The sequence below is a fragment of the Podarcis filfolensis genome, assembly GCF_964270895.1.
Source record: "Podarcis filfolensis genome assembly, chromosome: 7".
Classification (NCBI taxonomy): Eukaryota; Metazoa; Chordata; class Lepidosauria; order Squamata; family Lacertidae; genus Podarcis; species Podarcis filfolensis.
Window position 1 is genome coordinate 68161227 of NC_139603.1, and position 22356 is coordinate 68183582.

Below are 22356 nucleotides of genomic sequence, written 5' to 3' on the forward strand. Positions count from 1 at the left end.
CATTTGGTGAAGGGTTGGCTTATAGGTTCAGATTATCACTGAATGCCTAGCTGTAGTTACAGGTAGGTAGCCTTGCTGGTCTGCCGTAGTCAAAAGAAAATAAAAAAAAATCCTTCCAGTAGCACCTTAGAGACCAACTAAGTTTGTTATTGGTATGACAACTAAGTTTGTTATTGGTATGAGCTTTCATGTTCATGTGCATGCATGGATAGTGTTCTCGAAGCTACCAACATGAGTTTGACCAAACTGCGGAAGGCAGTGGAAGACAGGAGTGCCTGGCGTGCTCTGGTCCATGGGCTCACAAAGAGTCAGACACAACAAACGACTAAACAACAAAGTCCCTATCTTGAGAATTTTCCCTGTTTTTAAACTTTGCTTAAGGCCCAAACTCACTTGCAGTGCTACAAAGTTCTCTAGGGGGTAGCCTCCCAGCCAGTGCTGGCCACGATTCCTGGGATGATATAGCACGAGTTAAATTCACCGTTTGGTTGAAGTTAAACACAGGTAGGGTGGGGATGGAGAGGAGACAGATGTTTGTGGAGGTTAATCCTAAACTAAAGCCTCAACATCTTTTGTCTCCTATCACCTACACACGCTGAAGGGGACAAAGGAGGGTTCTTTTGCTCTGAGGGAAGCGTCAGGGACTGACATGCTTTGTTGGCTTCCTCTAGCCCTCCTCTGATGCAGCTGTACATGTATAGCCCTTTGAGGATCGGCAGAAGCTAGCATGGTGCAATGTAGCTGGAAACAGGGGACTGTCAGCCCAGCATGCTCCACGGGAGATCGGTGGATTCTCAGGAAGTGGCGGGACTTCATGCAGTTCAGGCCCAGAGCAGCCATGCCATTCTTACCACCCTACCCCCACCCCTCCAGCAGCCATGCTTCTTCTATGTAATTTTGTTTTCGCCTGAATTTTAAATATTGACTTGGAGGCTATATGATATAAAAGGAACCCTCCGAAAGTACAAAAGCAAAATGCTACTGCTACATTACAATAATTGAATAACAAGGTGGTTTTAGAATGTGGGCAGCAAAAGCTGAGTGTATCAAGACTGTGTGGACTAGATGGATTTGGAAGCAGTAATTACTTCGTTCACAAATATCAAGTAATCATCAAATTAAACCCACTTCCAAAAGAACCATATGTAAGGAATAACATATGTATACTTCTGAAACCAGTGTTATAGAGTAAATTAAATGTTTATATTTTAACAAAACAAAAAACATATTGTGTAGAGGCTAAAGAGGAACCACATAATTAAGGCCAAAAATGGTTGCTCTTTGATCTAGGTAGGAGGTGTTAAAGGACAAGGCATTATTTTATGCTAATGCCACATTCTGAATTTGTTGATACCTCATGCTACAGTTCTCAGATCCTAATTCATACACAGTTGCCTTATTCTGGTAGAACTTGCTTCCTTAACATTGCCATTCTTTTTAGAGTTTTCATTTTACTTGTTTATCTGTCGTTGAGATTAAAGCACTTAAGACAAATATAGAAGCTTCTGTGGGATTCTTTAGTTTCGGTTAACATAACAAAGATCTTGCAGCTCTTTTATGTTAAAACTTGTTTTGCAAAAGTTAACCTTACATTACTTAAGGTAATGGAGAAGCAACCTAAATCATCTGGCATGTTACTTCATAGAAGAAATATTTGTAGACAATGCACTGTTGAAGGAATCAAATTTGCTAGTTTAGAAAAAAAAAATCTTAATTTTGAAAGAAGAATGAAGCTGAAACTTTTCTGTAGTTCACTACAGAAACTTTTCTGTAGTTCTTCTGTGTATAAATCTGCAAACAAGTGAGCAAGATTTCTTTCATGTTCATCAAAATTCTTATCAGGCTGGAAGCAAAAAAGCAATGGAGAGACAATCAAATGTTACTGTGTCTGACGGAAACCCCAAGCAGGCAGTTCATATTCATAACAAATGGAGTAGCAGGTTAGGCTGTTCGTTGTGCAAAAGGATCTAATTTTGTGCCAAACGCGTCAGAGAAAATAAAAATGATGGCATTTATTTAGATATATATTTGCACCCAAGGACCCCGTTTCAATTAGTAGTGGGGGTAGGTCTGAATAACTTCTAACTTTTCTATTGTAAAAGGGACATTCTTTTGAATCACATGTTTTCTCCTGTAATTACTACTCCATTCGCTTTCTTATTATTTACAAGCACTTCTGTCCCCTTTTCCATTAAACATAATCAAGATGGCTGACAACAATAACAATAGTATAGTCCACAATAAACATATGAACAGAAAACAACAATCGACATTTAAAGGAGTTTAAAAGAATGGCAGCAACTAAATAGAGGGTTAAAGTGTTTTTAAATGGTAAGTTCTTAAAGGTCAGACAAAAATAAAAGGTAGACATGTTGAAAATAAGATTTTGTATGGGTACATTGGACAGACACAAGTCCAGTGTCAAATTCTGTTGCTGGATAAGTATATAAATATTTGTTTCTGAGAGTGCAAATAACCATTAATTTTCTTGCTGTTATTTCCCCACCAAAAAAAAAGTAGGGATGTCCCCTATCAGGGAGGATTGACCCAGGGCTTCATTTCATTTCATTTATTCGTCAATTTAAGGAATTTATACTCTACCCTTCATCAGGGCAGATTACAAAAAAGTTATGGGCAATATCCAATTGAAGTTGTACTCAGATTAGACCCACTGAAATGAATCTCATCCCATAATTATAATAAAGCACGAATATCAAAATACAAGATCAATATAAAAAGGCACCAACTCCCAGGGGCCCAGCTTTTTTATGGGAAGGCCAATATTTGGGGGTGGGGGCAAGGCCTCCAATGTTCAGAATGATTAGGGGTGGAGGGGCCAATTGTGGAGCCAAGCGTGGCACAGCTTCAGTGACCGGCTCCTGCTCCTGCTGCTTCAGAGGAGAAGGAGCAGGAAAACAGCTCCTAGCTGGTGATGGCAGAAAGAGGAGGCCAGTTGTGGAACTGAGGGTAGCACACCTTGGCTTCAGTGGCTGGTGGCTCCTCCTCCACCTGTTGCGTAAGGGAAAGACAGGGGAAGCAGTCCCTGGCTGGTGGTGGTGGTGGCAAGAAGAAGAGGCTGCGCATGAAAGAGAAGGAGCCACTGGTCATTAAAGGTGTGCTGCTGCTGCTGCTGCGTTTGGCTCCTCCCTCTGGCTCCTCCCGACATCACATGTGTATTATGCCCCCCCTCCCCATCTTCTGCTCAAGAGGATTCTGCTCAATCCTCTGTTGTAGAACACCCCATTAAAAGAAACCTTGGTATTATCCAAGACAGTAGCAGAAGGGGAGTATAAGGAGTGTTAAGTACAGAGCTACCTTTTCTGAGTCAGACTATTGTTCTACCTACCCAACTGTTCTGATCTGATTGGCAGTGGCTCTCCAAGGTCTCAGGCAAGCGTCATTCTCAGATCTTTTAAACGGAAAGGTTGTGGATTAACCTGGGGCCATATGCCTGCAAAACATGTAGTTGCCACCAAGCTATGACCCCTCCACATAGCAGGGGGAAGAAGGAAAAGGCATTTGTTAAACTTGTCTGTGGTGCAGCCAATTCAAGGAGAATTATAGTTTGCACACACACAGAGTCCTTACATGAATTCAGGGGGTTGTGGGAGAGGGTATTTCCAGTAGAGGTTTATTTGGTGCATGCGCATGGAGGGAGGTGTGTGTGGACTGGCTAGACTGTGTGTGTGTATCAAATGGACAGATAATTCAATTTATTTTAAATCTCATGGTATAAACTTGGGGTGCACTTCCACTAAAATGCACTCCACACTGCAGCATTAAAAAGACTACAGTCCACTTAAACCTGATATGGACAAATGACTTGTCCATATATTTTTTTTACCAATTTGAATTTGAAGTTAAAATCCAAATATTCTTGTCGTTAATTATAAAGTGCTGCCTTTTTGTTTCAAGTAAATTTAAGGCTACTTTGCCATTTGTATTTCATGTGAAAAAAAAACATAAATATTGATAACACAGATTCCAGAAAGCCGTATACAAGAAGCCAGACAGCTTAAATGTAAAGTGGCTGATACACATGCTGTGCAGATGCCATTGATTTGTTACCATCCCTGATGAAAAATCTGTGTGTATACACACACACACACAGAGAGAGAGAGAGAGAGAGAGAGAGAGAGAGATTATTTCTTAAAATCCACACATTTTTCATACAGTTTTACACACTTCCATTAATCTGTGAGATGCTAACTGTATTTTGTACCCAAAAGTTAAAACATGTATGGTAAAGGTAATCAATGTAATGCAAATGTACTGCTGCTTTTTCTGAAAATTCATACTTCAGGTGCCCTAGTAATGTTCCCTTCTCACAATACAGCCACCATGTGGAGGCCACATGAAGCTATCTCAGCTGAGTGGTGCTCCGTGCAGCAAATTGTTTATGTTTACTGGCTCCCACCCATGTGTCTTATTTCTACACTGTCAGAAACAGCTTGGAAATTGTGTGGACAGAAGCCATGTGGTTAGCGAGTGCTGAGGGCCACTGAGTACAATATGGCCACCACACAGACACTGTTCGAAACAGTGAAACTACTTGGCAACTGTTCCCACGTAGCACACCATGATCTATAAAATGGCTTGCCATGCAGAGTCTGTTTGAAGCAGGAATGTTTGGGGCTGCGTGCAGAGAAACCACATGGCAAGGTACATACCACACAATGAGTTGTCATATACACATGAAGCATCACCACCACATGGAGACAGTTTCATCATCAACCTTTTATTCGACCGTCAGTCAGAAAAAAGTACATTTGTCAATACACAGTTAAAACATCCAGGAAGATTTTAGAACTTAGCCCACACTAAAATGGGCTAAACAGATAGCCCCATATCAATACAGTCAATTATAGTCTTGCAACGCTTAAAAGCTAAAAAAAGAAATTTGGCCACCAAGGAAGGTATAGCTCTAGTGACATTATTCAGCAGGTGTAAAACCTGGTTTTCTCCGGGTAGGAAGCTAAATTGACATAGGTGTGGGTCTATAAAATTTTGTCTAAGCTCTGCATAAGAAGGGCAAGTCAAGAGAATGTGTTCGGTGGACTCAACCACACCCATGGCACAATGACAGGTTCTCTGGGCGTATGGTACTCCCCTGTACCTTCCCCACAATATCGCAGAGTCAAGGACATTTAATCTAGCCGCTGTAAGAAGTCTGCGGTATTCAACAGTTTCAGGCAACCACCCTAAGAGGTCCATATCATGAGAAGCAGCAAACACAGATATCTGCCCACCCTGCAGTCCAAGCTAGCATACAGAGGCAGTTTCTGGCAGCCTCCATGTGGCAACTGTGTGGAAAGAAGCCTTTCTTACTAACTAAGGTGTCAGAGTTTGTTGTAATGTGTATTAGTGTGTGCATTAAGTAAAGGTAAAGGGACCCCTGACCATTAGGTCCAGTTGTGACCAACTCTGGGGTTGCGGCACTCATCTCGCTTTATTGGCCGAGGGAGCCGGCGTACAGCTTCCGGGTCATGTGGCCAGCATGAATAAGCCACTTCTGGTGAACCACAGCAGTGCACAGAAGCACCATTTACCTTCCCGCCTATTTATCTACTTGCACTTTGAGGTGCTTTCAAACTGCTAGGTTGGCAGGAGCAGGGACTGAGCAATGGGAGCTCACCCCGTCGCGGGGATTCGAACCACCGACCTTCTGATCGAAAAGTCCTAGGCTCTGTGGTTTAACCCACAGCGCCACCTGCGTGTGCATTAGTATGAAACAAATGATAACGTCATGGGACCAGACAGCACAAATGGCAGCTTTTCCTATCTTAATCCCTGTTTATCCAGTGTAGCATATAGATTTTTTAAAAACCCCAAGAATTGGAGTAACAATTACTGGTTTATGGTTTCAAAGTATGCTACATTATCTTCTTTTTGTATTAGCAAATGCTTATATAATTAGGTTTTAGGAAAGCTTCATTGGAAACATTGCCTCCCTTAATAAAGAAATGGAAAGTTATTTGTAAGCCAATGCCCTCCTTGACACTAGTGGTGCATTCACATGCCATGTGAAGTTTTTCTTTAGTACTTGTAGAAGAATTAGTATGTAATTCATGTATTGTTTACAGATAGAAGAGCACACACATTCATGGGCAAAGGAACTGGGATTTAATCACCCTCTAAAAACGATTGTGGATCGGAGCAGCATGCAAGCAGTTCTGGGTTTTCCTCACATTAAATAGCAGCCTGAGCAAGCAAGGTCAGAGTGATGCTTCTTGGCAGTCTGCTGTGATTGAATTCACAGGTAGCCAACATGGCGCCCCCTAGATGTTTTTGGACTGCAACTTCCACCAGCCCCAGCAAATATAGCCAACAGTCAATGGTGATAGGAGTTGTAGTCCAGTGACATCTGGAGTGCACCACATTGGTTCCCCTTGATTTAAACAAATTCCTGAGAACTCTAGAGATGTGATGCTGGGCTTCCTCAGAGTCCTCTCACAGAGTTTTGCACTCTTTTGGTAGCAGGTAGTACAGTCAAGGTGGCACTTGCAGTTGATCTCAACCATTGTTCTAGTACAAAGGAGTAGAAGCCGTTTTTGAGGTTTCTGGGGCCCAAGTCGTTAATCATCTGCCCTGCCATCTTAAATATCTAGCCTACTTCACCCTAAGCATTTTTTGCTGGCAGAGAAGGTAATGGGTGTTTAACATGGTCTCTTTATTTTTCTTTTATTTCTTGTAAAAATCAGATGTGATTCTATCCTTAGCATACAGTTTCCAGAATATAAGTGCCCCACTCACATGACCTTAACTTCGTATGTTATTCCAAAGGATAAACATTTGTTGCAATGGATTATGTAATCCTCTGTTGATAAAGACTTAACATTTACTTTTTTCCCCTAGTAAAATTCAGCATGCTGGCCCATTACCAAGATGATAATTGCCCCCAAGAAGTTGATTTTCCCTAAGAAAAATCATGAAAAATTGTGCAATCAAAAACATAAAAGATAAATCATGTACTTGAACCAAAATAGATTTCTGTCCTCGTTTTTTAAAAAAAGTTAATCTGAATTAATTTTATTTATTTTTCAATGTGTTTGAGAACTAACCCTTATGGATCAAGCAGTTTAACCTGAGTGTTAAGTGCAAGATTGGGTTCTGTCCAGATTTTAAGGTCTATGTTATTTGGTTATCTGAAACAGACCTCTTTGTTATTGGGATTATATTTCTTTTTTCTTTGTCTTACCTTATTTTAGTGGTCTAAAAGAGATGAATGTTCTAGCTAGTCCCTTTCAAGGTCTATCAAAATATTGGATAAAATGTGTCAGACCTTTTTTAATGTCTCATGTATAGCTTAAATATATTTTACTAAAACTTCACAAACCTAGCTTGGTAGCGAAATGGATTGTGTTTTGTTATAACTGTTTAAATTTTAAATAGTTATTTAGACCTTGAACAGCTAACTATTCTCCTGTTTTATATTGCAAAGCACACAAATACTACATCTTAGCTGTTTATTCCAAATATGTTTTTAAAAGCTTCTCCTTATCTAAATAGAATGCTGTCACCTTAAGAAATTTGTTTAAAAGTGTTACACCAAACTGGCTTTCATATTAAATCACAGTATGTTGAGAGTGCTGGATTAGGATTTTGGAGCTCTTGGCACAAATCCCCATTTAGCTATGAAACTCACTTTCTTATCGTGAATTTCTTCATGCCAATCACCCGCTCCCCTTCTCAACCTATTCTATCTCATAGGGTTAGTAGGAGGATAAAATGAGGTGACCACAGTTTTCCTCCACTTATGTTCAAGCTGTCTCCCAGCTTCTTCTCTTGCCCTAAGCTCTGGGCAATCATGTTAGCAGCCCAAGCCATTTGGATGTTCAAGAGTTTGGCCACGGCTTCAACAGGAGTGCCAGTCATGGCAGCTAAAAAAATTCCCCGGAGCTGTCAGGAAACCCATCAACCCCTGAGGGCAGATCATCCTAATTGGTCCCCTGCCTCTGCAGTGGGGAAAAGTTTCTGAAAGCCTCAATCCCAACAGAAAATGATCTAACCATGACAAAGGACTGATGCTAGTATCTCCTACTTTCTTATCACCCTCTTCTTGCCCTGTTGAGAAAACAAAGTCCAGAGTGTGGCCTGCCACATTCATTGGGCCAGTGACATGTTGGGACAGCCCCATGGTTGTCATGGCAGTCATGAAGTCTTGAGCCACCCCAGAACCAGTCACCTCGGTAGGATGCTGAAGTCTTCCAAAACCAGCAGTCTCTGAATCCTTGGCACTGCCTACGAGACCAGTTCTGTCAGCTCAGGCAGGGAGACTGCTGGGCAGCGAGGCAGGCAGTAAACCACCAGAATTCCTAATCTGTCTCTACTGCTCAATGCCACCGCCGCCGCCGCCACCACTGTGAGTTAGGTTCGACTGAGAGTTGCTCTTAATGGCTGAATAAGAATTTAAACCTGGGTCTCATAGGTCCTATTCCAACACACTTAATGACTCCACGACACTGGCTCCATAATCCCCACACTGTAATTATTTATGGGTGGGGTTTTTTCATATTTTGAGCTAATGTGGACTCGAAAAGATTTCCATTTCCATAGGAATAGAAAAAAAATGAATCCCATTTCTAAAATTCTGATAGAAGGAATCATAATTTATGTTCATGCTCTAGTCATGATATTCTTGCCCACAAAAAAACATTTAACTTTTAGCTGGAGCACAAAATTGGGTCAGACGTCATAATGAAGAAGAAGATATGATTGGCACATTTACTCTGTGGTTTCACGCTTGCAATTTGTTCCATATTTTATGTGATGTGAAAAATGAGCTCATGATTGGCTAAAGATGTTTAGATGAGAGTTTGAAAATGACTATGATGCAAGTTGGAAAGAGGACTTAAATAGTCCTGTTACATAATCATAACTAAAATAAAATGGAATTGCTTCATGCAGATGTATAACATTCTTCATTCAACGCACCCACTTCAGAAGTATATTCTGTCTTGACTATGTGACCTGAGGAGTTTTCTCTGTTGTTAAAATATAGTACTAGAGCCAGTAAATCCCTGAAGTATATTTTTGCCACCACTACATATATATTTTCACACAATTTAATCAAGCATTTCAAACATTAAAACAAATTTTGTATTAATTCAATGTTTCCAGTTGGTTAAATGATAAATTAAACTACCAGTAGCAGGAAATGCACTCATTATTTTAAGTTGTTCGCTTTTGGAGCAATCTTTTTGACCATCAAGGTGAGATGATGGCTCAAGCAAGGGGAAGGTCAGTAGTTCCTGGTTCCCTTGGCAGAGCAGATGATCAAGGCAAAAATCAGCACCTGGCTAGGAGACCAGGGTGTGGGTCTAAGACAATGGATACCACTCCTGCAGCTGAGGAAAAGCAGATAAGTTGTCTTAGTAAGTTGCCTTAGAGCTCCCCTGTGAGTGTCTGAGGGCCTGCTCTTGCCACTTACCATCTGGCCTGGGGCGGGGCCTAAAGCCTCACAAGGACTGCTCCTGCCACTACCTGGCCCAGGTGGGGCCTCACAGGGACGGTTGTTGCCACTGATGCTGCTACTGCCCATGAGGACCCCGAGGGGCGCAGAGTTCTTTTTAACATGTTTTAAAATGTTCCTTTCCCTTTAGATTTTTATATATGGGGGTGGGAGGGATGTTTGGGTGGGCTTGGGAATTCGTTAGATTTTGATGAATTTGTAATTTTGTAGCTTTTATTTGTATTGTTTTATTGTTTTCTGGGTTGTTTTGTTTTTTGTTTTTATTGTTTTAAGGTTTTATTGTCTTAGGCTGCGAAAGAATAACATTAATTGCCATCAATGGAGGCTACTATGAGGCTTGGGATTGCTACCGTGGAGGGGCGAGGGAGGTATGGCGGTGGGGGCAGATGTTATAGGCGAAGGGGATCGAGATATGGATATGCTCGTACCCCTTCCAATCTGCGCCTCATCCCGAGGGACGAGGGTAGGGCGAGCAAGGACTACTCACCTCCGTCACTGGTGCTGTGCAATGCCAGGTCTATAGGCAACAAAACCGCCACCCTGCGAGATTTCTTTATCTCGCAGGGGGTTGACCTGGCTTGTGTGACGGAGACCTGGGTGCGCGAAGGGGCAACAGTTACCTTAAGAGAGATGGCGCCCCCGGGTTTCTCCGTCCTCCACCAGTCACGGACTGTGGGCCGGGGGGGAGGGGTGGCATTATTAATCCGGGAAGATTGTTCTTTCAGGGCTCTACCATCACCATCGATCCCCGGCATTGAATGTGTTGGCCTAGTGTGGGGCTCCGAGGAGAGCTTGGCTGTCTGGCTGGTGTACCGGCCACCTAGCGCACCAGCAGCCACCCTGTCAGGCCTATTGGAGGCGGTGGCCGGCTGGGCCTTGGAGTTCCCTAACCTATTGGTATTGGGGGACTTCAACATCCATGCTGATGCCACTCCCTCCTCACAGGCTCTGGACCTGGTGTCTTCCATGGCGACACTAGGGCTCTCCCAGTTTGTTTCGGGCCCCACACATCAAGCAGGCCACACGCTGGATTTGATCTTTGGTGCAGGTATAGATGTGATCATGTCTCCTTCGATGAAGGTGCCATGGTCTGATCACTACGCTCTGAAAGCCAGGATTGACTTTCCACCCCCACCCTGCTTAGGTGCCGAGCCGATTTGGGCTCGCCCGCAGAGGCTGATGGACCCTGATAGATTCCACCAAGCCTTGCGGGACCTTGCTCCCCCTGGCGACTCATTGACTGAGCTTGTTGAGGGCTGGAATATCCAGCTCCTGGCAGCCATCGATGAGATCGCACCGAAGCGCCCTCTGCGACCCCGCAGAAACCGGGCTCCCTGGTTTACCGAGGAGCTCCGGAAAATGAAGCGGGACCTCAGACGGCTAGAGCGAGTATGGCGGGGTGCCCGTGACGGAGCCTCAAGAACATCTTATAGGGCTTTTATGAAAACCTATGAGATGGCGGTGAAGGCTGCTAAGAAGTCTTACTTCTCGGCCTCCATTGCATCCGCTAGCTCTCGCCCGGCGCAATTATTTAGTATAATCAGGTCTTTAACGTCCCTTGAAGGACAGCCAAATTTAAATAACAATTTGACACACGGCTGTGAGGCATTTGCGAGCTTTTTTGCGGAGAAGGTCTTGTTGCTCCGCCATGACCTCCCTGCCAATTTGGATACAATAAATGAACTGGAGGCCCCTCGACTGTCCTCGGGTCCAGTATTGGACCACTTTGACCGGATATCCCCAGCCGATGTAGACAGACTCCTCCGAGCTGGAAAGCCCACCACCTGTCCTCTCGACCCGTGCCCGTCTTGGCTGATTAGAGCGTGTCCAGACGAGGTGCGGGCCCTCCTGGGGGATATCATCAATTTGTCCCTTGGCACGGGGACATTCCCAGGGGAACTGAAGGAGGCAGTGGTGCGCCCGCTCTTAAAGAAAACATCATTAGATCCTTTAGATCTATCCAATTACCGCCCGGTTTCGAATCTTCCGTTCCTGGGTAAGGTGATTGAGAGAGCGGTTGCTGAACAGCTTGGTGGGTTTCTGGATGAAACATCGGCTCTGGATCCATTCCAGTCTGGCTTCCGCGCTGGTCATGGGACCGAGACAGCTCTGGTTGCCCTAACAGATGATCTTCGTAGACAGCTGGATCGAGGCGGGTCGGGGCTGCTGATTCTTCTAGATCTGTCAGCAGCTTTCGACATGGTCGATCATGAACTTCTGGACCACCGCCTTGCCGACGTGGGGATCCAGGGCACAGTCCTTCAATGGCTGCGCTCGTTTCTCTCTGGTCGGGGACAGAGGGTGGCGCTTGGGGGGGAATTGTCATCGCGCCACTCCTTGGTGTGTGGAGTACCTCAGGGTGCGATACTCTCCCCAATGCTTTTCAACATCTTTATGCGCCCCCTCGCCCAGCTTGTCCGGAGTTTTGGGCTGGGTTGCCATCAGTATGCCGATGACACCCAACTCTATCTGTTGATGGATGGCCATCCTGACTCGGCCCCAGACACACTGACCAGATGTCTGGAAGCTGTGGCTGGATGGTTACGTGGGAGCCGGTTGAAGCTAAATCCTTCGAAGACAGAGGTCCTGTGGCTGGGACGGGACGATATGGGATTGGGGGGGCAACTCCCATCTCTTGCGGGGGCGCAGTTAGTGCCAGCACCGTCCGTTAAGAGTTTGGGTGTAATCTTCGACACCTCCCTTTCCATGGAGGCGCAGATTGCAGCTATAACAAAGGCGGCATTTTTCCATCTCCGCCAAGCTAAGCAGTTGGCTCCTTACCTCTCTCGCCCTGACCTAGCCACTGTGATCCACGCGACGGTCACCTCCAGACTGGATTATTGTAACTCGCTCTACGTGGGGCTGCCCTTAAGACTGACCCAGAAACTCCAGCGGGTGCAGAATGCTGCAGCGAGACTCCTTACGGGGTCTTCGCTGCGAGATCACATTCATCCGGTGCTATATCAACTGCACTGGCTCCCGGTGGAGTACAGGATCAGGTTTAAGGTGCTGGTTTTAACCTTTAAAGCCCTATACGGCCTTGGACCCTCGTACCTACGGGACCGCCTCTCCTGGTATGCCCCACAGAGAAACTTACGGTCTTCAAATAAAAATATCTTGAAGGTCCCAGGCCACAGAGAAGTTAGGCTGGCCTCAACTAGAGCCAGGGCTTTTTCGGCTGTGGCTCCGACCTGGTGGAACACTCTGTCACAAGAGACTAGGGCCCTGCAGGACTTGACATCTTTCCGCAGGCCTGCAAGACAGAGCTGTTCCGCCAGGCCTTTGGCCAGGGCACAGCCTGACTCCCTCCCTCGGCAATCTTCGCGGAGCTCTGGCCCAATAGTGGCCAGTGGCTTGAACTTAATTAATTTTATAATGAATGATTTTAGAGCGTTGTTTGTGTTGTACTTTTGTATTGTTTTATTGTTGTTAGCCGCCCTGAGCCCAGCTTCGGCTGGGGAGGGCGGGATATAAATAAAATTTATTATTTATTATTAAAATACTGGAGCAAATAGTTGAGTTGTGTAACTGGAGTATGTAGTCTTGGATTAGAGGCCCCATCTCCAGAGTGTTGCATCGTGGCTAGCTAAAGTACAGATGCTGGCTTCTTCAGCTTTTGGCTCATTCAAGATCGTGAAGTTTGCAACTATGGGTTCAGTGTTGTGGAGGTGGTCTCCTGTGCCAACAAAGCCACAGGGGATGGGCAAAGGCATGGATCCATCTCTTCCTTAAAATTGCAGCTGTTGGAAGACGTTGCCTCAAAGGAATCCTGGTCTGGGACTTCCCTGCCACAAATAAGCATATTACAATTGTGTGTGTGTTCATGAAGCAAGAAATGATATGCAAGAGAACTGGATTTTCTTCCAGGCTATGTGTTTAAGAAAGTTCTTCGGTTAAAGCAGGAAAGAATAGCCGAATAATTTTATACCAAACCTATTTGTGATTGTAAAGAAGTCAGGTCTGTTTCAGTCATCATTTCAAAGTTGCCAACTGATTTTTAATCTATATACTATAAAGGAAGCGACCCACTGCAATGTTAACAAACTGTAATTGCAAGCCTCTCACATGAACAGCTTGAACCATGAGGTGTTACAGAAAACAGTCCACGATCCAAAGAATCATGTCACGGGGCTAGTGTTAGCCTACTATGATTTTTAAACTTGAATAACTACCGTAGTACCATGCCATATTACAAAATGCTTTTGAAACACTCCTCCATTTAAAAAAGAAGAGTTTAACATGCAACACAGGGAGCTTCTTTTAGTAAGACAGGTCTAACCTTAATGGGGTCACTGTAATTGTCCCAAATCCGGTCTGGAATAAAATGATTTTGAGGCTGGCTTTTCATTTCCTTGATTTCCTTGGAGATTTTAGTTTTCATATTAATACATTGGACTGACAGTCCTTGCCAACTATTAAGGTAATACGGCTGATTAAACAGGAAGATTCATGACATATCATGGCTTTAGTAATAAAAAGCACCTGAGCATATTTACAACGATGCTTGAGGATGCCCAGCAACAGCAGCGTGTGTCCGTGAAGTGGACACGTACTGTAGCAGCTATAGTTAAGCCTTATCTCTCTATCTTCCCTAAATGCTTTTGAATTCAAGGGGTTAAGCTAGTAAAGTCACTTATCTCAACACATGACAAGGAAGAATTTGCCACAGTTCCCTAGCTACTAGCATAGCTTTCATCACCTTCTCTATAGAGACTGCCATGAAGTGAAAGGATGGAGAAAATGCACTGAAGCAATCTAATAAGTAAACTATCAACTTGACATTTTTCAGCGATTGAAAACTTTTTCACGTAGCAATTCATTCAGACAGAGAAACTGTAGAATCCCTCTGATTTAAGGCCCATCTGGTTATGCTCAAAGTTTTAAAGCTATTCTATCAACATTTAAAAAAAAAATTCCAAGTTGTATACTACTTTTCTTCGCCAAACTATCCATTTTTAAGCCACAAATATTTTCCCAGTACTTTTAGATTTTATCTAAAAAGTATATTTTAACAGTATTTTAAATAGTTTTTAAAACAATAACAATTTATCTTGATAGATGACATGCTGTGTTTTTTCATTTTATTTTAATTAGCCATTGTGAAACCAAATTCCCCTTTGTTTTATTCCTTTGAATACTGTTTAATTATGGTTATCATGCCAGATATCTTAAAGGTTATTTTACCAATACAGTTTCATTTAACATAAGCCATATGGAATCAATAGTGCTGTTTCCTAAAGTAAATGCTTGGAAAATCTTACATTCATATGTTAAGAGTGCACATCCTTTCCTCATTAGTTGGAAAGTACAGGGATTTTGGCACAGGTTCTGTGTGGAAGCATTGTGCAGCTTTTATATGGATTTTGTTTTTAGCCTTTGATGACACTGTTTAGAATAGGAAGTATCTAATAAGTAAAGCATTTTGTCTAATGTGCTGCCAGTGTGTTTAATATATGCCTGGAGGTCTGAAACATTATCTTCTCCACTGCAGTAATATGCATTTAATTCTCTGAAAGCAGAAGGTCGAACTTTTAAAAGGGACTCAAAGTACATTTTCAACTAAAATAATTTAAAACACATGTGATAGGGGACCTGAGAAATGTACAGTTGGTTTTTATGGTTTAATCATGATCATGTTAATGCACACCAGTAGCTAATTAAAGAAAACTTTTATTGTTCGTTTTAAATGGGTTATGTAAAGAGTAAGTGAACTGATATAAATGCAGCTCAGCGATAAATGTTGCCATTACATTTGCTATCAGGAAGCCGATATTGGTGCTTTTGACATCTTTAAAATATTGGCCCATTTCTTCCATGCATGGAACGTTTTTAGAGTTCTTGCATTTGGAATTGTTCACCAGTATAAAAGGATATTCCATTTGATGCCCAGATTTATTGCCAAGCTTGCCTTTTAAAGTTAATAGCTGCAAATCCCAACCAAGTAACTGGCTAAGTGACATATAACGATATATATCCTCCCAGAGATCATCCCTAGCAGATCTGTGTGTCTTGCCATAGCCCTTAAGGTCTGCTGGATATACTTTCCTGGAGGCATTGCCTGTGTGCCAAGTCAGAACATCAAAAGGTGATAATGCTGGTGTACTTTCTTTTCTTTTCTTTTTTTTTAAATTCTTTTTATTGAGTTTCAGTTACAACATCAAAGAAAGAAAGAAAAAAAAGAAAAAAAGAAAACCAAAAAAGAACACAAAAGACAAAACAACAAATTTCAAAAAGAAAAAGGGAGAACAAGAAGAAAATTAAAAAAAATATCCACATCTAACACCAGCAAGCAACAATCTCTGTTACAATTCTATATCTTATTCTTTAAAACTTTATATAATTAGATATTTAGATCTTTCTTCTACACCCCTGTTGACCTCCTTCCCTCCCGATTTCGGGCTTCTTGATGAAAGGAAATTTTCCATTTTCTGCAGCTAATAATTATTGATGGTTTGCGCATCGTAAGTTTTATAACAGACCTGCTATAGTTTTTAGATTTCTATAGTTTCCTTCAATGTATACCATAAATTTATTCCAATCACTAATAAACTTTGTATTTTTTTGGTTTCTAATTTTTTGCGTCATTTTTGCTAATTCAACATATTCAAATAATCTTGTTTGCCAATCCCTAACCGTTGGTATATTTGTACTTTTCCAATTTTGTGCAATTAGTATTCTGGCCGCTGCTGTCGAATATTGGAATAAAATCTTATCTTCCTTTTTAATTTCATCCCCAATTATACCTAGTAAAAAGGCCTCTGGTCTTTTAGGGAAAGTATATTTAAATATTTTTTTTAACTCATTATAAATCAAATCCCAAAATTTCTTCATTTCCTCGCAAGTCCACCACATATGATAGAAATTGCCTTCTTTGATTTTACACTTCCAGCAGGCCTTATTTCCTGTTTTGTACATTTTTCCTAATTTTCCAGATTTTCTCTAAGGGTAACACTTGCCGTAAATTTTATTCCATTGTTCCATAATTTCGACCATTTTTCGTATTCTATATTATATCCCAAGTCCATTGCCCATTTTGTCATAACCTCCTTTATTTCTTCATCTTTGGTGTCCCATTCCAATAATATATCATACATTTTGGATAATAACTTGGTTTTACCTTCAATTATTTCTATCTGAAATTTGGATTTTTTTTCACTCATCCCTACTTTTTTATCTTCCATCCACATTGCATTTATTTGATGATATTGTAGCCAGCCTGTTAATTTTTCTTTCAGATCCTCATATGTTCTCAATTTCCAGCCGCTTTTTGATCTTATCAGTAGGTCTTCGTAGGTTAATCTTTCTCCTTCCATATTTGTTTTCTTGGTTATTAAAATATCCGTTGGCGATAACCACCAGGGTGTTTTCCATTCTAGGAGTTTTTTATTTTTCTCCCAAACTTCATATAGTGGTCCTCTAATGATGTGGCTTGAAAACCCTTTATGTACCTTTTCTTTATTTAACCACAAGTAGGCGTGCCAGCCGAACCTATTGTTGAACCCTTCTAGGTCTAATAAGTCAGTATTTTCCAAAGTTATCCACTCTTTGATCCAGCAAAGGCAGGCGGCCTCGAAATATAGTTTCAGATTTGGGACCGAGAATCCCCCTCTTTCTTTTCGATCTGTGAGCAATTTAAATCTGATTCTCGGTCTTTTCCCTTGCCATATAACCTTTGAAAGGGTTTTCTGCCAATCCTTGAACATTTTGGAGCCTTTGATCACTGGTATGTTTTGGAACAGGAACAACATTTTTGGGAGTACGTTCATTTTTATTGCCGCCATCCTCCCCATCCACGAAAGTTTAACTCTATTCCATATATCTAGATCTTTTTTAATTTCCTTCCATGTTGTCAAGTAGTTATCTTGAATTAAATTTATATTTTTTGTAGTTAGCCAAATTCCCAGATATTTTATTTTTTTAGCCACCTTGATTCCATTCTGTATCTCTAATTTTTCTCTTTCATCCTTTCCCAGATTCTTAGTCATCATTTTTGTCTTTAATTTATTCAGTTTAAAACCGGATAGTTTGCCGTATTCTTCTAATATTTCCAGCGCCTTGCTGACACTTTTTTGCGGCTCTTCTAGGGATAGCATCAAATCGTCTGCGTAAGCTTTTAATTTATATTCTTTCGTTCCTACTTTAATCCCTCGAATCTCTGGTGTTGCTCTTATTTTGCTCGCGATAACCTCTAATACTATGATGAACAAAAGCGGGGAAAGAGGGCAGCCCTGTCTTGTTCCTTTTTCGATTCTAAATGGATTTGTTGTTATTTATGATCAATTTGGCAGACTGACTCGAATATACTGCCTTTATTCCTTTCATGAATTCGCCCTCTATCCCTGCCTTTTCCATACTTTTTAATAGGAACGACCATGAGACATTGTCGAATGCCTTCTCCGCATCGATAAAAATCAGCGCCGCAGGTATCTCATTCTTACACTCCAGATATTCAATGATGTTTATAGTATGTCTTACATTATCTTTAAGAAACCTGTTTGGGAGGAATCCTGCCTGATCTTTATGAATTAGATTTACTAAACACTTTTTAAGTCTGTTTGCCATTACCTCTGCGAAGATTTTGTAGTCATTATTTAATAATGATACAGGCCTGTAGTTTTTGATGTTTAATTTATCCGTGTCCGGTTTAGGGATCATCGTGATGTGAGCCTCTTTCCATGACTCTGGTATCTTTCCTCCCCCTAATATTTTATTCATGATATCACATAGCACTGGCGTTAGTTGATTTTCTAATACTTTGTAGTATTTTGCAGACAGTCCATCCGGTCCCGGGGCCTTCCCTAGTTTCATTTTTCTTATCGCATTCTGGATCTCTTCTATTTTTATAGGTTTGTTTAGTTGAAGTCTTTCTTCCTCTGTTATGGTCTTCCCGCTGCAGTCTTCTAAATATTTTTCTATTTGGTTTAAATCTTCGTTTTCCTTTTTATACAATTTCTCATAAAATTTGAGGAAATTTTCCTTTATTCCTTTTGGATCTTCTATCAATTGCTCCCCTATTTTTATCTTATTTATCACATTTTGTTTTTGCCTTCTTCGCAATTGCCAAGCTAGTAGTTTACCTGTTTTATTAGCTGATTCGAAATATTTTTGCTTCATTAACTTAATTTTCCATTCGATTTCTTGATTTGTCAGCACTGAATATTGTGTTTGTAATATTTTTATTATTTGTATGTTTTGTTCATCTTTCGGATTTGTTATTAATTTTTTCTCACATTCTCTTAGTTGACTGAGAATTTCTTCTTTCTTTTGTTCCCTTATTTTCTTCTTATAGCTATTTTGCTGGATAAAGAAGCCTCTTAAGACTGCCTTGCTAGCATCCCAGGCTATCTCTATACTTGATTCTGTATTAAGGTTCAAATCGAAATAGTCTTTTAAAGTGGTTTTAGCCTTTTCAATAACTTCTTCACTCTCCAATAGGTATTCATTCATTCTCCATCTGAACCCCCCCCTGTGATACACCTTTTATTTCCAACATTATCGAATTATGATCAGAGAGAGTTCTCGGTTGGATTTCACATTTTGAAGTTCTTAAAGTAAGTTCTCTTGAGATCCAGATTTGGTCAATTCTACCCCAGCTTTTGTGTGTTTCTGAGAAAAAGGTGAATTGCTTCCCTTACATATTTAATAAGTCTCAGACAAAATTGTTTTGATTAGGAGTTTATTTTGGATTTACCCACATTTAGAGTGTACGAAATGTATGGACTGTAAATGAATTAAGTAGGCACGGGATTTGAGAACATTTGGAATTACGGATTTTGATTTGGAAAACCTATAAATATAAAATATAAATAATATTTTGATGCATTAGGAGAAATTTAAAGGGACAGGGAATAATTTGATTGGTTAAACTTATAGAACTATTCCATATCTCTCAAAAGATTTAAGATCACTGAAAGCCAGGAAGTGGGTAAATTTCTACGTAGATATGAAAAAGATCTTGGGAAAGTGGAGGAGAGGCCCTATGATAAGGCCCTTAAAGAAATGTCAGCCTTAAAGGGAACCTTTATGTAAAATATAAAAAGACAGGAGAATCAAAAGTTTAACCTGTAACCAACTTTTTGTTTTAAGTAAGGGCAGTTTATTCTTTCTTTTGTTCGATCTTCAGCCACTTGGTTAGCTTAATCCAATTCAAAGGAGGGTAGACAGTATTTGGGAATCTGTCTCAGTAGAGTCCCTTCTATATCCAAAAAAAAGAGGAAAAGAGGAAAAAAGGAAAAAAGAAAAAAGGAGGCAGAAAGTTCCAACGCTCCAATACAGTCCAAAAACAGTCCGTGAAGAAGAGTAAGTTCTAAGTTCTAAGCTTTTCAGCCACTTGCTGGGTTATTCCAATATAAAGCTGTGTTGGGGAAAAAATCCAGGGGTCCAAAATTAAATCCAGTCCATCAAGTGGAAGGGGGGTATATGCCTCTAAGCACACCCCTCTTTGACTCAGTTCGTAAGTAGTTCAAATCCAGAAAGTTCCAAATCTTTGAACATTCAAAATATTCCAAAAATTAATCCGGTCACTCGGAAAAAAAAGAGAGAGAGAAAAAAAAGGAAGGTAAGTGTCCTACTGGGAATATATGTAGGACCCTATAAGCTCAGTTCGTATAAAATCCCCAACCATTTAGCAGGAGGAAGTAAAGAGGAAATCAAAAATCCAAGTTCTTTTAAGGGGGGGGGGAGGTTAGAGTCCAAAGTTGAGGTTTGGGGGAAAAAGAAACATTTACTTGCCCGAAATATGATATAAAAAGTCCAAAATTTGAAGCAGATAGAGTAGTGAGTGGAGCGCCTTAGCCTCTTTGAAGCCTTTGAATTTATTCCGTCTTTTCCTCCTCTCCCTTCTCCTTTATATTTCCATCTTAAGATTTAAGGCTTCAACGTGCTCTTTTTCTTTGTAGCCACCCTGTTTAGTTCTCCCCCTTATTCTTTAGTGCTTTCCCCAAAGGAAATACAAAGTCTCTAAGTATCTTTTCTTTCTGCTACTTTTATTTTATTTTGTTTCCTTTGCCTCGCTTAATTGCTGCTGAGGACTTTCACTTTTCTGTTTCTACAGCGGGTGCCTGGTCATTTCCTTTTTCGCTCTTACGACTTTATATCCTGCGCCATTTTGACTCCGAAAAAACAGGTCGGGCTCCTCATTTAAATCCTTTTACATCCAGAGCTCACTTAGTGTATAATCCATATTTTTAGCCCAAGATTGTTCCCAAAACACTAAGGGTTCTGTTCTTAAAGTTACGGAGGTTTGTCGCCTTTCCAGTGAGAGCTAGAGGCATCGCCACAAGGGGTCCGCAGAGCTTACCGTTCGCGTTTCTCAGTCCCGTCGCTCCCGAGTCTCTCAAAAAAAACCCCGAAAAAACGACGGACCCACTCCAACGCTGCTGGTTAGCTTTTCCCTCAAGAGTACGCCTCTTGAGATTTCGGGGGTCGCAGTGCCTTTGCGTTGCCCCCAAGCCCCCGTGCAGCTCGGAAAAGCCCTTCAGCGGCTTCTCCGCGCTCCCTGCTGCTTGCGATCCAAACCGGAAGTCCATGCTGGTGTACTTTCTAGCTATGCAACTCCCTCCCCGCAGAAACCTGTTTAATTCCAAGTCTGGCTGCTTTCTAGAGACAGTACTGGCCTGTTGTGACTAGTGATTGATGGCTTTATCAAGCTTTTCTTATATATTGCTTTATTGGGTTTTTTTTGGGAGGGGTGGATTTTATGGTTTGGTTTTATATATTCTACTTTTTTGTGCAATAGCTTGCACTTCTGGATTCGCATGATAAAAAAATTGTATACAGTGCTTCAATACAATTCTTACTAATTTATTAGTGAGACACATATTCAAACCAATGTTCTATTTTGCATAATACTTTGAAAAATAAGGCTGCTGTTCTGTTTTTTTAGAATACTTTTTTTTAGAAGCAAAAACCATGCGACAATGCGTTAATAGAAAATGCCTGTTCGAGATAGAACCAGGGATTTGGGCATTAAAAAGCAGGGTGAGGAATCATGCTTCTCTGTCATTAATTGATAGTACCTGCTGTATACTGTGCAATATCAATACAGGACTCACCACTCCTACTCAGTTCAGCCTGCGTCTAATATAAAGACTTTTCCAGCCTTCTTCAAAAGCCGTTCCAGGATATTTAAATATTATGGGTTTGTCAGGGTTACGGTAATCAGTGCAGAAGTTTAAGAAATAGGTATTGAACTCAAGTTGGAAAATCTGTAACTAGAAAACAAAAATTTATAGTATTAATGTTTCTCTTTGCAAAGCTATGCTTCAGTAAATTGATAGGTCTAAGGAAATAGTTGTTTCCTTTGACTCATAAAAAGTCACTATGTGGACACATTTCAGTGGGGATTTTTTCTTATATATTTTGTGCTGAACATCTTCTAAGTGGACCATATTGCCTTTTCTTTAGCAACAGGCCTATTGGGAAGACAGTGGCATTAGTCCCAATTCTTTGCTTAACCACTCAACAGTTCTTGTGGTGCACAGCAATGCATTGAGTGGGAACAAAGTCAGCAGGACTTGTTTGTCGTCATGACTTCAACACACAACATCCTGTTAGCGACCAAGATGGTTTAAAGATGTGAAAGGCAAACAAGTGGCTTGCTGAAGGAGCTGGTCATATTTTCTCTACAGCAGGGGTGACTAAACTTTTTCAGGCTGAGGACCATACTGACTCATGCTCCAATCTCTCCTCCTGGGGCCAAACTGGGTGTGGCAGAAATGTATAAGTGGGCATAGAATCAGAAAATGGTGGAGCTGGAAGGAACCTTGAGGGTCATCTAATCCAAACTGCAATGCAGGAATCTCAACATGTGGCCCCCTCCAATCTACTTTGAAACCATACTGGACCCTGCATGGCCTTGCAAATGTGCTAGCAAAACAGCCAGT

At 41.2% G+C, this 22356-nt stretch overlaps 1 protein-coding gene across 5 annotated transcripts in view; it reads left to right on the plus strand.

Moving 5' to 3' along the window:
• Nucleotides 1–22356, plus strand: part of VPS13B (vacuolar protein sorting 13 homolog B) — a 358520-nt gene that overhangs the window by 228997 nt on the left and 107167 nt on the right. The window lies entirely within an intron of this gene.